A 16,832-nucleotide genomic window follows, 5' to 3' on the forward strand; every position below is an offset into this window, starting at 1 on the left:
TTACCTGTAGCATTTTGGCAGCCAGAAGAGTGAGAACACCCTCTGCTGATCCCCTCTTCACCTCAATACCAGTAGCCAGCATCGGCCCTAGCACACTGAACTCCCTATGGTTCCTGCACTGCAAGAAAACTCCTGTACAACCACAGAACAAAGAAGATTCTTTTCTGAACAAGGCAAAGCTGAGCTTGAAGATGACTCCATATAGAATACACTGGAACGTCCACTTGGTTCTCCACTGCTCGTTGTAGGAAGAGTGAAAATCCTCTTACAAAGGAAAGAGGAGACATTCTTCTAGCCAAGGCATGAGGTTTTGGAAGCGCTTTCACCGTCCTGTCACAGATGCCCTGCGTGCCTTTGGCACTGAGGTCTCACTGCACCTTCACTCCCTCTACAAAAGACAACTCACTATATCTTATAAAGTTATAAAGATGATAAAGGTAAAAGTGGGAGCTCTCTAGGAAGAGAAGGGATGGTGGATTCACTGGAGTCAAGGTCCACACACGTTTATTAGTTAAGTTATGTAGAAGCTGAAAAAGGTAGGGAGAGAGTGCAAGTGGATTTTATCCATTGAAAAAAACAATTTCATTGTGTTGAAGGCCTAAAATTCAGGTTTTCTAGGCATGAATTTTAGCCTTATCAATAAAAACACCATAAATATGAAATAGGAAAATACTATAAATATGCATAACATTTGCAAATCCTTTTCCTTTTTGAAGAGCTTTGTTGCCATTCTTAGGTCGAAGCACAACAATCCAACTGCATGAGAGTATCCCAAGACTGTTATCTAAACTATGGAACTAAAGCATGCCAAAAATAGGTCATCTGATATTCAGAGAGACATGTCTCTCTCTTTGTATGTGGGACATATTGCAGATATCAGATTTTCTGCATTTTTGATCCATACAAGATTTGAAGCTGGTTTTAACCAGCTATTGTTTTCTATTATACTATAAGTATCGACCCTTTGAGTGCTGCTTTAAACATCACTCGTTCTTCAATATGAAATGTAGGGACACATGATTAAACATACATGGTCAAAACTAGCAAGCCCAAAACTTGATGCATCTTACATTTCACAGCAAGTATGAATATTTTATTCTCTACTTCGAAAAAAAAAAATATTTTGGATGTTATCTTTTTCCCTACTCAAACTAAATAATGTGACAGCTACTCAGCACCCACGTTCTGTAATTACATGCAATTGCTATGGGTAAGCAATTTTTCAGAGTGGTAAGGGAAGGGTTGTACACTGTCGTACAGACAGCTAACGTTCAGTGAAGAGTTTCCTTACTTATGGAAAAATACTTACATTAACGGATATTGTGAAATATTAGGTTTTATTATTTCAGTTCCCTGTAAGATAGTGGTTGCCTAAGTTTGAAATGAAAGAAAATAAAATAAACACGATTTATTTTTCTTTAATTTTTCTTTTTTTACTCTAGTCCTATTTTTCTACCTGTCTGCAACATTGTTCAAAATGAACAAGTATGATGGTTGTTCCCTTTGCTTTGCTATTTTTTTTTTTTCTTTAATGTATTCTATGCAAGGGCAGATTATTTGACTGTGTTTCACTTGTACATTATGGTCAATGATCCTCATCCAGAAGACTTTGAGACCTCTCGAAGTTTCTTTGTTGACTTAAAATTTTTTTTCTTTTTTATTTTTTTTTAATACCATCTCAGGAATACCATTATAAGAAACAGGTTTACTGTAACTAGCTCACTGTTCTAAAAAGAATTGTCTGAGTATTTGTAAGCTGACATCACACCTTTTGTAGCTCCATAATTGGAGGCTAATACAGCTAATAATTCCTAATTAGCTAGTAATTTTCCCCCCACAAGTACAAACACTTTTAGTACTGAGCATTTTATTCATAGGAAAACATTTCCTCAAGTGATCTGCCTCCCATTTCACTCTCCAAAGCTTACACAAAAATAGCATTTTGCAACAGATAAGGAGCTAGTGGAAATTGTGAAAAGAGTTCACACGATAGTTTTTGGTAGGCTGGAGAGTTCTTCAAAATTATTTACAAATCCGGGCCAACACCTTCCACTTACCAATACTTTAAAAAAAAAAACCAAAAACCCAACACAAAACAAAACCAAAACAATTCGAAAAGAATCAATTCAACACCATCTTAAGAAGCCATTTTAAAATACAATTTTAGAAGTGCATTCCTATTTCAAAGCCAATACCAAGTCTTCATCTTTTTTTAAAAACGTATGATGGAGAAAGAAATCAACCCCCTGAACCAAAAACCAAAATTGACAAGTAACTTCAATTAACTTCCTTCCCATAAGGGCAAACCTGTGAACTTAACTGTTTGAAATAATCTGTTCGTTTTGAACTCAAGTAATTTATTATTTTGGGGAAAAAAAGTCTTTACTTCAAGGGTTTTTTTCTAAGGCTACACTTTTCCAATAATGTTTTATCTGCGTAGTTTCTAGCACTGAGTAGGTAACTGTGCCTAGTTGACAAGAACAATGCTCTGCTCATGACTTTTTTATTACTGTTTTTAAACAAGTTATCTACCCTGACTTTTTTCCTAACTCCATTTGCTGGACTGTATCTTTAGAGGGATGACTTTTTTGCAAAAGGGGTGTAAGTTACTACAGAACTTACATAATCGTACATTGGCCACATTTACATACAACTCAAATTTATGTATCAAAATAGTGACAGATATTTGTCTAACAGTTTTCTTGGAACATTACTTATAAGGTGTTTTCCAATAATCTGCACCATAGTTTATACTACTTTGTTCAGATCAAATCAAAATAACAGTAAGAAATATTCAGTATTTGCAGAACATAATAATTACAGCCTTTACTGACTTTATTTATAATAGGCATCAGTAGCATATTGAGGGGAAGTCAACTAATCTGTCCCATAGAATTTAAAAAAAAGTTTTAAAACTGTAGTTAAAGAAATATACTTATTCATCTTAAATAATGTTACGGACAGGTAGAAAAATGTAATTATGTGGTGAATAAGATTAAGTAAAACAAAAAAAAAAAATTAAAGGAAAATAAATAGTGTTTCCTAAGCTTGAAATGAAAGAAAATTAAAATAAATAATAGCATGCAATATTTAAAGAAGACTAGTGTTAGTGTGTTACAATATGGCAGGCGTAATTTAGTCTACTACAGGGACTTTAGCAAGCAAATATGCTAATTAAATGTACACTTTAAGAATTTTCTCCCTCCCCAATACACTGGAAATAGGCCATCTAAAAAAGAAAATACCCACGAATGCAGAATGGGCCATTGCACAAGAGAGAACTGGACACCAGATGTTTCTGTTCCATCAGGAAACATTTAAAGCTACACACATCAAAGTCATACATTAAAAAAAAAAAAAAAATCAATAATACAGGCCCAATATCCTTAACAAAAAAATAAGATTATTGTATTATGATCTATTAGGCATTCAAATTCACATCACTTAATGAAAATCCTGTGCCACTGAAGCAGCAACACTCCTCAAGTAAGTTCTAAATTCTGTAATTGTCAAGGATCAGAAAACTCACATACAGATGTTCTACATTAAGACATTATTTTAATGCCTTATTTTTATCTTTTACAAGACAGAGATGAGCTATTAAAAAAAAAAATCCATTTCTGTTAACCATTCATTTGCAAAAGGGGTTATGCATACAATATAGTTGGCTACAATTATTTAACTGAATGGTAATTCTGCCAACATGGCATTTCCCCATTTTCTGACTTTGTATGAGATCTGTATGTTGGTTTGCTATTTCTAACACTAGCATTGATAGTAGCACTAAGATGTCTAAAATGGCAGGGTCATCCAAGAGCAAGTTCCTCTTCTTATAAAAAGACATGGGTACTTACAAACCTGGAGACGCACAACTGCAAAATAGCTGAGAAGGAAGACACTTGTCATGTCCTTGTCCTGTCACAAGGACATACTCAAGCCTGTTTCAGTTGGGATTTAGTTTGGCAGTCAGCACAGGAAGTGCACCCATACCTGTGAATGCAAAATGCATGCAGTATTGTGCCAAACCTCAGGAGAGACATGTTGAATTCTGTTCATTCAGGACAGCTGAGATAATGTTGAATTACTACACTACATAAAAATGAATTAGGATTTGCTTTTAAATGGATCACAGGACTGAAGTATTAAAAGGAGACAACTCACCTCTCATTTTGCTTTCTTGGACAAGAAATCTGAACACAAATGATCAAAATAATGCCAAATGTGTCTTTGAGAGTTTCATGACTGTAGTTATTTTCCTTAAAATCTTAGGTTTTTGAATCATCTTATGATGGACCAAACTTACGCTTTCTCTTCTACCAAATTTCTAGCCTCTCTGTTTGGAAAGTGTGGTTTAAGAGTATGAAACTTTTCAGGTGGAAAACAAGGTTGCCCCCTTAAAGTCACTTTTTCTCCTTAAATCTACTTCTATGATATATCCAGAAAACATCATTCTGTGGAGATTAAGAAGTCATTAACTTTTTTTTTTTTTTTTAAAGTTAGAGAACCAAATGACAAATGACTTGCCAAAGATCACCCAAGAGCACAGTAGGACAGCTAGAAACTAATTCGCTGAATCTCAAAAATCTTAACCACGATACTGCCGATTCTATCATAATTAAGACAGATATTGCATGCCTCTTCTGTGGATTAGCAAAGGTCAAAGAACAATGTCATAAGTAACTGAAAATAACATTATGACGTTTTGCTTTCCTCACCAGGAAAAAGCATGCACAGAAGTCATGTGGGAGCATCTTTCCAGATACAGGTTCAAACATGAGGAGACCACGTTATTCTCAGTAACCAAAGACCAGGGAGGCTCTGGTCTTTGTGGAAAGCAGAAGCATGCAGATTGATAAGGATGTAGGACATGTAAGCATTTTTCTTTCTTATAAGCATTTCTTTCAGCTCTACAGGGTGAAGCATAGAAAAGGTCATAAATCAAGTCCAAAAAGCAAAAGGCAGTTGCTACAGCTCAGAAAGCAAAGGATATTGTTTGGATCAAAGTACTTGGGTCAGCATTCAAATGAAACTGTTTTGCTAGATTATGTAGTATGAGATCTACTAGTCTAAGGAACTTAAAGGACCTGGGAACTAGAAGTAATCAGGTCAATACACAGCCTACTGATAGTATTTTCTTTTTTTATTAAATCGGTCTTGAACGCAAAAGGTCTTGACAAACTTACTTTTTCTAACACATGCCCAGCACGCACGGTAATGCTGTTATTTAATGGATAAAAAAACTTTAATTCTGCTTTCTACCAAAAGAGCATTTGACAGAACAATGAATATATGTACAAACTTTCATTTAGTTTAAAAAGTTTAATTCCCTATATACTAATGTAATTAAATACAAAGTCTAAGTATATATTTATCTAGATAAACATTTAATTATATATGCAACATCATAGTAATAATCCGTTCTTTATTTTATGAAACATATAAACCCCACAAATATAAAGCAAGGTTATAAACAATTATTTCAATCAAGTTTTTGTTTCCAGAATTAATATTGCAGTTCTTACATTTTTATTTAAAGTAATCCACCGACTTTTATGAGTAATGAAAAACGGGCACTTTGTAGGCACTATAAATCCTCAATTTAATTCTCTGTGCACTAAAACTTATGAGAAGGGTTTAATAAAAAGTAGTATGCATAACACCAGCTCAGTGACGCTGAATAAGAATTAAACAAGAAACGCTTGTCCAAAATGCAAGAATAAAGTTCTACACATTGGAGCATTGTCCACACAGGCTATTCTTGCTCACGTACTGAATACATACAGTATTTTAAATGGTCTGTCCATCCAATGCAAAATGAGTATGATTAATGGCTAATTGCTCTTTCTTGTTTGCTGTCCCTCGAATGCTATGATATCAGAGTTCCACAAGGGCAACTGTAGTGGGCTGGCCAAAAAGCCTGGAGGGGAAAATTAAATCCCCTTCTTAAGTAGCAGACTAGCAGTCTCCTCCAACAAAGGCTTTCCTTCCCTTGGTGGTAATGTGATTCATTTTCCTATAAAGAAGAAGGCTGGTATTTCAATGCGTAAAGACAGCCATTACTGTGACATTTAACAAGCCTGAAACCTCTGGCTTTCTTGCTAACCTAGATCTGCCTTAAGGCTATCAGAGACAAAAGAGGCCTTCTCCTCCAGCAAGCATCAAAGACCTAATAAAAAGCCAAGAACGAGTAGGCAGTCAGCTTCTGTGTCAGAAATGCAAAATAAAAATATAATATATGCAAATTTGAGGCATGCAAAAAATCATGGAACGTTGCTTGTGTGTACAGTTGTACTCATAAAACCTGTAATGCACTTTTTGAATTATTCAGCACGAAGAGGCTGAAAAGCAGCAAAGCAGCTTATTATGTTTGCTTTGCTTCATAGACTATTAGGTGGACAAAAAGAAAAAGGAATTTAGTTACGCTTGCTTATCTCCTAACCTTATAAACTTGGGATTAACAGATCAAAGGAGGATTTGGTTCAGTTGATAGAAAATGGAGCTCTTTTATAGCTGTTTGGTCTCCCTGTCCCTTATGATCAAATGAGCTTAAGCAATTGATAAAATAAATGGGGTTTTGAATTCATGTGTTTTAGTATATACATTTAATATTTGTTGTATTGCATTGTACATTTGTATGCAAAATTAAATAACAAGTAAAAGAAGATTAAACATTGCACATCAGGGGTTTTTGTATTCTGCACATGTCGTAATAGTGGATTCCAAAGTGCAAACACAAGGTACTGTACTGATATAATTTAATTCACGTCATGATTTTATGAGGTATGTGGGGCATCCTATATACTACATGTATTAAATATTTCTGATGCTTCATTCTCTGATCTTATCAGCCCAGCCTGAAAATTAACCCTCATCTTATCTCCGCCCTGTGGTGCTGTACAACACTGGGACGCAGAGATGGAAACACCTCAGTGGTTCAGGAACACTTCACTCCAAGCAGCACTGACATAGGGCAGCTGCCTATAGGTCACTATAGACGACGGGGCATGATGCTGGCTGTTTTCTTTCCAGCATTTCAAATTACAATAGCAATATACCAAAAAGTGACTTTATGAATGCAAAGATGATGCTCTTTTATTCGTTCACCAACAGCTCTGTTATTTTGCACTAGACTGGAGATTGCTGCTTTTCTGTGCCAAGATCTGGATGACTTCGAAACAGTTTCACCTTTTAAAGAACTTTAAAGAATTCATTGTGAATCAAAATTAAATTACACGTGCATTTGAAAGCTGAGGTGAACTCATTTAGCTATGAATTACCAGAAGATACATATCGTTTCATTAAAGAAAATACCATCCCACCCACATGTAAAATGTTTTTTCCATGTCAATTAGTCGACACAGTTTCCAGTTACAGAGTACCACCTATAAAGATGAATTAAATAACTTGCCTTACTTCTTTTTCTGTAATGGTTACTCACATTGAAAATTCATGTTTTGACTGCAACTTCAGTACAAAGTTATAGCTCTGTTACTACAAACTGTCACCTGTAAGATATTTGAATGCGAATTGCTAAACTAGCCCCTGGCATGTTTAGTTAAAAGTAATAACTCATGGGACTTTCCAATTACAAATTGAGGATTGTTAATAATAGTAAACCAGCTATAAAATATAGAATACCAATGTCTTGGTATTGGACTTCAGCATCAGCTACCATTTTGGGGCGTTTCTACTGTATAATACTTTTGTTCAGAGACATTGTAACCAAGCCAGAACCATTTAAAAACTAGCACAGGAAGAACCTCTGGTATAAAGTTTCTGAAAGAGAGATTTACCAAAGTCATTTAATAACATATAAGGGAAAGAAGGCAGATTAAGCTCTTTTCATGGTGGGAAATGAGTACAGTATCAAGAACACATAAAGCAGAAATCCTGTGACTGACCCTTCTTTGGTTAGCTCTTCATAACTAAAGGAGAGGCTCTCATCATAGCTGAGTTAGTGGCTGACTTAGATTGATGTTTATCCCAAGTAACATCAAAATCAGTGACCGAGGAGAGAATGGCCACTGTGTGCTAACTGGGCCAGAGACTGACAAGTGAAATCAGAATGGTGTAACATTACTGAGTTGACAGATAGAACTGGTAAGATCTCAGACACTGAGATTGGAATGAAAAACTTTCTAGGTCCTTTGTATATACACAAATTAGGCACACCCCCTTTGTTCCCTGCAGATTAGTTCAATAGTTGCAAAACCAAGGGAAAAATTAAAAACTTCTGCAATACAATCTGCCACAGCTAGCAGAACCAAAATCTGTGGATGTGATGACACCTATATCAGACTTACTTTTCCTGTGGTGGATTTTGATCAGCACATACTAGACTTAATGTTTCTGCAACATAATTTCGCACTGCATTTTTGCTGGCACAGTTTGCTCAGGATCTCAGGAGAAAAAGAAAAGGAGAGAAAGAAGGAGAAAAAGAAAAGGAAGGAAAGAAGGAGAAAAAGGAGAAAGCTTAGCAGTGCATAGAAAAAGGCAATATCTAATATGTAAGCTTGAGTACCAGAAAGCCAAGAATGCATTTCCTAGCTCCAGAAGTATCTTAAACAAGAGGATAAAAGGTCACATCCTAAACCATACGCTTTTTCATAAATTGTATATTCCATATCCATTTAGGTCTAACATTACAAAGAACAAATAAACAATATGAGTTGGCTACATTGTGTAATTTCATTCAAATGACAGAATATCATTTGTTTTTGTTGGAAATATAACAAACGACAGCCAAGCAATACAATATTCTTTGGCTACAGCATAGATCTATGTACAATTTCACTAAACAAATTAAATAGATGTTGGGGGGATAAAACATTATGTTAGTGTATTGTATTACAAATGTAAACGTTAACACTTGCAAATTTGTTTGGCTCAAGAAGACATACCAAATGTATTGCAAAAATATCTGCAGAATAACTGGTCGCAAAAATTGCTCTACAGAACCTTGGTATTTGTGGTCTAAGACAGAAAATACAGATAATTATATTTTAGCAACACTATTTGGTAACACCTAAACATATCAAAAACTACTTGCACTTTCTGAATGGTTTAAAAGACCATTCAGGTCTGTAGCACCTCACGGTGTCTCTAAACTCAAGAAGTTTTTATTTACCACCACAGGAACTTTTTCAAGTTCTTTAATTCAACCTATTAATTCACGTTAAAAAACATGTACTCTATAAGAAACAAATTCTGAAGAAGTTGAAGAAATGCAGACCCATGACTGCGCAGAACCTTATCTGTTGTATCATAATTCCACACTGAAGCTGGAACATTGCTGTAGCTGTGCTATTAAAAATACTAGTGAGGCAAAGTTAATGAGGAGAGGTAATATATGTTACTGAAGTGATACAACTTGAGGGGGAAGTCCTAAGGGAAAGAAACTTTTCTCCTCAGAGTTTTTTTGGTGAACTACTAACAAAAGCAAATGATAATCTGCCACCTGACCGAAAGGGCACCAAAGTCCAACTAATCCATATCATATATTTGTTTTATGTAAAGCATACCTAAAGGGGTCAGAAAGATAAGTACCTGACAGCTTGTACTGTGAGCTGTCAAACAAAGTTCATATTGACCTAAATACAAAAGCAACAAAACCAAAAACCAGTCACAGATTTTTAGTAATCTCCTTCAAAAATATCAATCCTTTTGAATAATTTGAACTTCGATCAGAACTGCTATTGTTCTTTGGGTACATAAAAACCCATCACATACAGAAAGGTGCAAAAGCTTTTGAATGATCCATCTGTATATTCTGCACACTCTCTGCTGTGCAGCACCACTGCTGCTTGGTGTTGGTTTGGTTGAGAGGGAAAAAAAAAAAATCCCATCAGTAAAATCGCTTTTTATCTTTTCTTGGTGAATTTTCATAAAGCATTAGAGGACAAGTCATGATGTGATCCTTGTACTACTCTCCCTTTCAACTGGTGTTGCCTCTAATTCATTTAACATGTCATTGCTATCACTTAGCCTTCCCAAGTAGAGGTCAGGAGCACCTAATACACAACCTCCCTGCCACGGCCAGGGAGCATCAGTGCTCTGCTCTGTCTCCATCATAGCGCCTGCTGCTTCACTTTGTCTTTAAACGCTGTGTAGGACTGTTATCTAGAATTCTCAGGTAGCAAGCTTTGGGAGGTTTTATTGTTATAACCAAACACTGGGGTCCCATGTGGTGTAAAGTCCTATTATTACTTGCGGTGTAGGGTCTTCAACTGAAAATATGTGCACTTAGAAAGTGGCAAGTTTTGTTGTTTTATAATTACAGTGTAATTCTGTAGGTACATTAAGAACTGCTGGTACTAGTTTTCCTTAGAATCCAAAAGGTCTAATTACGGTTTCTTTAGAATGATCTCAATTTCCCTCTGCTGATGGACTCTCCGTTTTATATTGACTTGGATTCTTTGCTATGTGCATTTCCCTTTGCCATTTAAATCTCAGTCTGCCATAAACCTAAGACCTCAGCTGTGGGATAAACGCATCCCTGTGTTGTAGGTTTTATCATTGCCATTTTACAGACCAGTAATCTGATTCAAAGGAGCTATATGATGAACCCATGGACAACCAAAAGGTGTGACTGAAGTAGAAACACCTCCCTATTCAAAGACACCCTTTTGATCATGTGTAAACAATACTAATTTTAAATACTAGACCAAGCCATATTGTACTATATATAAAGTTCATCCAATGCACAGACTCCTATACAGTTACACTACATAAATATTTTCTGTAGTAGTGCTAACTTATTTGGTTGTTACTCCAAACATGACAGTTCCGTGCACTGAAGCACGCAGTACCAATACATAACAATCTAAAACATTATAAGAAGTTTTAACTGTATTTTGATACTCTCAATGATTATGCAATGGCTAATTTTTTCATAACAGAACTTACAGAATTTTACTGCAATGAAAGAACTGCAAACCTGTGGTGAAAAAACAACAGGCACATACTCAGAATAAATGATATCTATTTTCTTAATATCTTGTTTTCACTCTAAAGTTATTGCCAAGAACAGATACACACCACACATTTTATAACCTACAGTTAAAGTTCTTAGAAGTATTATTAGTTGCTTTCTTTGGCAATGCAACAAAATATACCTCCAACATTCAGGTAACTGGATATGGTATTAGTCAAAGCAATTTGCTGAACACAGGCTTTTCTGCTCAAAATATGTTACAGAACTCCGCTGTATCACTAATAAATACTATAGCTGAAAGTCAGCAGAGAAAGAAAGGGAGAGTCTACACATGTGAGAGTAAGTAAAAGAGAAAGTCTGGTTTTATTTTTAAATTCTTCATGTGCAGAAAAATCTTCATGTTCAGGAACTTCAATCTGAAAAATTTTGTTTTAATTACAAAAAACCCTGTTACTTGGCTAAAGATTCTTATAAACGCTCCTCTGTGAACGCCTTCGGGAAAGACCATGAATATCATTCCCTTGTGAATAGTTTCACTCACATACAAAGTAAGGCAGGAAGCAATAACAAGGAGGAAGGAAAATTGAGCAAGACCACTTTACTGCTTGTTACTAGAATGTAGTGTAAAAGGACTGCAAAACTAAGGGGATCTTGAGAATTAAGTTATTTGAATGGGTTCCCATAAAATTCCATGTCAAAAAGGACACTTATGCAGGTGGAGCCTGCTTTTCTCTTTCTCTGTGGAATTCAGTCTTTGCCAGGTCCCCACCAGGTCTTCTCTCACTGATTTCATCTACTTTTGTTGAAGATGGTCGGTTTCCTCACTGCAGACTGGAGAAGTACTCTGCCTCAGAAGCAGAGCGGTCTGGATTTTCTCTCACTCTCTTTGGACAAATGCAGCCTTTTCTTTAAATGTGCACTATTTTCTGAATTAATTATTCACCTGAATTACCCATTGACAAAGGAGTCAAAATGATCTGTTTTGTACCCTCCAAAGAACAGTATCAAGGTAATAAGTTGTATAGGTATGAGGACACTGCAATACTGTAACTGCCATGTCCTGTTAAGGATGAGAAAAACATTATTAGGAGCATACAAATGGGGTTGCAGAAGATGCTGGCACTAACAGAGGAGTTCCTTCTGTGACAACGAAGACATTGGCAGCAATATTGCCAGAAGAATCTATTAGTGCAGCAATGTTCAAAGAATAAATGTCAGACAAACAAAAGGATTCAGGGACAGTGTGTGCAACTGAACGACTACACTGCTGATTACTAGTTAACCTATAATAGCTTTGCCTATCACCAGATTCAAGTTCCTCCTACTGAGTCTGCATTGTTTCAACATAGCTATCTTTATCCACTAAACTTCTTGGGGGCTACAGCCCCACTGCTGAACCAACAAACACTAAATGAAAGCTGTAGATCAGAGCTGCTTTAGGTATACCATTACCAAAAGCTAATTATGATCAATACCTTAGCAATCCAAAGGTTACCATGAAGTCTAGCTTCTACTTAGTTCTACTGATGATTTTCAATTTACTTGGAAGATAGAAAAAAACCCACACACACAAACAAAAATTACAGAAAAGTAAGCTTATCAGGCACTTTGGGAAGAAGAGTTAGAATCTAAATTGATGAAGTGGAAGTCTAAAATCAACAACCTGAAACTTAACAAAGATGGCATCAATATACGTAAGGAAGAGAACTACTAGATAGAAAATAGCTACAAGGTAACACAGGAGAGACGAACACAAGCAGCAGCTCATCACTAAAGCACTTCAGCAGTAAATATTTCGTATTTCAACACCAAAGGGCCTTTACTCAGCCACTCAGTCCTCCTCCATCAGTAAGTTTCAGAACTTTATAATGATGTATTACCTTTAACAACTAGGGAAGGGAGGGAAGAGGAATGTTATTCTTAATTGAATTGATAAAACTGACAGATAATCAACTAGAGTCACTCTACGGCTGAAGTAGTGAAATAAACTGAAGAACGGCCCAGAACACTCGCAACTCAGAAGGGACAGTTTTTTACTTTTAGGACAGCTTTACACTCTGTTAACTGTGAAGAAGGTGGAAAGCCAAATGGATGTGGGGAAAAAAAAAAAAACCAAACCAAAAAAAAAAAACACCACCAAAGAATGAACTCCTGAACTGAAGAGCATCCCAAACCCAAGTATTTAGGACTTGAGGCAAATCTCTTCAGAGAGATGAAGAGCCGTATGGAGTGCAAGAGGAAACGAGGACTAATTATTCAAGAAAGAAATATTACAGGGTCCTAACAGTGTGTTTGAAAAAGCTTCACACCAGGATTCAGTACTGATGCACATGAACACAATTCTTTTTGTTCACAATTTTGTTCACAATTCTTTTTTTTCCCCTGAGCACTAGATATAAGAACTATGCACCTGAGAGTTCCAGTGAAAATATGCCACCTATTAAGCATTCACTTCAGATAGCATGCATATTTTAATATGACCAATTAGGGAAGCATCTAACTACTGCCATTTACAGGATTTTCTCTGCTTCTGAAGTTCAGCTATAGATCTAGGTTAGCTAAGTCTCAAAATATTCGTTATTTGTGCTATTTATTTACATTTTTTAAAACCTAGCTCATGCAATTAAGATGCTGATAGCATTATTACTAGCAAAAAGAAAGCTCCTCCATTACAGTTAGCATATTACAGATCTCAGGGGTGCTTTTAAAGAAAACAAAAATGCTTTTGCTTAACAGGTGGCCATGAAAGATGCTTTTCTCAGGCAATTCTGGGACTCTGGAGACAATCTATGTTAAAGAACGTAGTGTTCAGTCAAGATTCAAGCAGACATTTTCTCTGTGTGTATCCAGAAGACAGAGAGTAATATTGCCTAATCAATGGAAAACAGCCTTACAACTAAAGAAAACAGCACAGAACATACCAAAATTAAACAATGATTCTTACTTCTGGACATCAAGTCTCAAAACTATTCTCATTGATAAATCTCGTCTATGCTAAAATAACAGAGATAAGATCTCAAATAGTCTGTAAGACCTCAGTGATTTCCAAAGAGAAGAATCAGAAGCTCAGTTTAAGGTATCAATACGCTTAGTTTAGGTTCCCCCTCAGGAAAGAAAAAAAGCTGAAGACTGTCAAAAGTTGTTTTTGCTGACAACAGATGAACAACTTCATGTAATACTCATTGATTTTAATTTCCAGAAAAACATTTTGATACAGGATGTTTAATTCCAAGATGCATACCTTCAACACACATATTCTTTGAGTGTTCTTGCAAAACCAAAAAAACAAACGAACAAAATAAATCTATCATGAATGAAAGAATTAATTCATCATTCCATACAGCTTTCTAGCCCCAAACTATGCAGTGGTTAGCTATTAATAACAGAAAGTTTAAAAGGATACATGGCTAATACCATTCATATATCACATTCTAACAAATGTTAGATTTTAACTTATATTCTCCTATTCTCTTCTTTATATAGTATTCTACTAACCAAACTCATACTCATATTGCTAAAGGAAGCAAATCTAAACTAGATAGATATAAATATAGATGGGATTTTTGAAGGTTTCAGATTCTTAATCAAAAGGTGCATTCCTCTCACACAGAAATACATTAAACTATTTTAGCTAGTATTTACATTGGAAGAAAAAAAATCATCCCGATAATAAAAGTTTCAAAGAACTGCATATCAGTACAGAAACATCCATATGTATGATTTTATGATTTACAAAGAGCAAAGTTAATCAATATGCATGAATTGACAGGTGTATGCAACTACTTAATAAGCTATATTTACAAAGGAAAAACCTGCAAGTAGGAAATAAAAGGGGAATTTTTACTATCATCATATATTCTTCTTGTGAAAAATACCCATTCAGTGACAGTTAAGTATCTTCAAATTTGTGTCAGTGTGGCTGAAAATCATCCCAAAAGTAACTTTTGAAAAGGCAGCATGAAAGTTCACTTTTTAAAGTGTTAATTGAAAACAAAATGTCTATTATTATTAATAATATTATTATGGTCAGCGATCCTGAACATGAAATATTTCTTTATTGGGGCTCAGCAAGTGTTTTGTTCATTATGAATTTTTCTCCTAATTTTTCCCACAATCTCTAGCCATTACTTCGAACACGTCCCCCCTTCCTTCTTCTTTAGCCTTTAACTTAAATTCTTGTATATCAAAATATATTAGAATCTAGGTTGAGACGAAAATGAAAGCAAGCCATATTAAAAAAAAATTAAAATCTATGTCTTAGAAAATTTTGGAGGAGACCACCCACAAACATGTCGTTTGTAAAACTAAAATGACAGTTACAACCTATTTATAAAGTTATTCCCAATCATCACATCTGGATACATGCAGACTCATAAAAACCAACAGCTATGGCCCATGGCCAATGAGTTGCTATTCTGAAATCTTCTAAACCTCTTGTCAATCAGGGGGCTCCGCCCCACACTTTCAGTGGTCCTACTTTAATTGCAGCAACTGGAAATTGTATTGTTTTCCAGTATGTAGGATTAGAAAATAAACTCTATTGCTGATTCCAAAAAACTGTCAAAGACTTATATAAAGAACCACTCAAAGCAAATAGTAAATTAGTCTGTGATTTATGCTTAACATAGTAAAATGATCAAAGTCAGATACACATTCTGAAATGTGCAGGGAACCAGAAAGTGTACCAGACCCTGGTAATATATGGAATTATCAAAGACCTCCCAAATGACTTAAGTTAATTCAAGCCCCTTGTTCACAATTAGACTGTTATCATGAAATCTGCCATTTGGTTCCTTACTATCACATCTATGCAGAGAAAGTAGCACACACTGGAAAAGAGTTAGATTACTAAACCCTTACATCTTTTCTCTCCCATAAAAAAAAAAAAAAATCTGTTTAAAGAAATGTATTTTCTTTCATGTGAACTTGATGCTGTCTAATTTAATTCTTGATGTTTCTTCCATTGTACAGCGAGGTGTCCTTTGAGGAAGGAAAAACAGCTTGTGTTTTGATAACAAACACACAAAAAATAGTTGCATCTCTGCTTTCAAAGAGACAAGCTGTTTTTATTTCCTCTGAAGAAGCTCATTACAATATGATGGACAAAATGTCAGAAATAATTAAGAGCAAAAGGCGATTTTTTTTTTTTTTTTTTTGAGAGAGAGGTATCAACTATTGGAAATACTGCTGCTTTTCTGCAAGCCTCTCCTCCCCTTGCCCTCAAATTCTTGGTCACTTGGCATGAATTTATTACAAAATAAATTAAAAGCAAAAGAAAACTAAGGAGAAAGTAACATACCATGTGAAAATACCACTAACACTTTTTCTTAGTGAAAAGAAAGTTAAAAGAGCTTGCTGTTAGAGACTGTTGCAAGACAGCATTCACATGCATACACACAAAATCAAACTGTTTGCACTTCACAGAAGGAGCAGAGCTCTCTGTGAAGCTGAAAAGCCTTTGGACTTTTCTCATTTCATATTGTGGAGGTCGTGCTTCCCCCCACCCCAGGGTCAGTGTTGTAAACATCAGCCCATCAAGATAAGAAAGTTAAGGCAGATGATATTAATTACCTGTCCTTTCAAGTCATCCCTGTCTCACATCTGGTTTCCTCTTTGTAACATTCATCTAGGCCAATAAAAGCATGGGAGTGGGGGGAGAACAAAAAACCACTTCAGCAGCTTTCTTCTTTCCCAGGCTGCTAATGGCACACGAGTGCTTCATTTGCTGCGTACACACACTCACTCACACATGGACACGCGCATGCACGCATGTGGCACATTAAGTAATCTTTAGTGCAAAATAATTAGTTGGTAACCTGCAAACCAAAGTCTATCTGAAAATAGTAATGTTAGCTATGGCCATACCACAATATTGGCAGAAATTCATTCTGTATCTTCT

Source organism: Charadrius vociferus, unplaced genomic scaffold (genome assembly GCF_000708025.1).
Source record: "Charadrius vociferus isolate BGI_N301 unplaced genomic scaffold, ASM70802v2 scaffold475, whole genome shotgun sequence".
NCBI lineage: Eukaryota > Metazoa > Chordata > Aves > Charadriiformes > Charadriidae > Charadrius > Charadrius vociferus.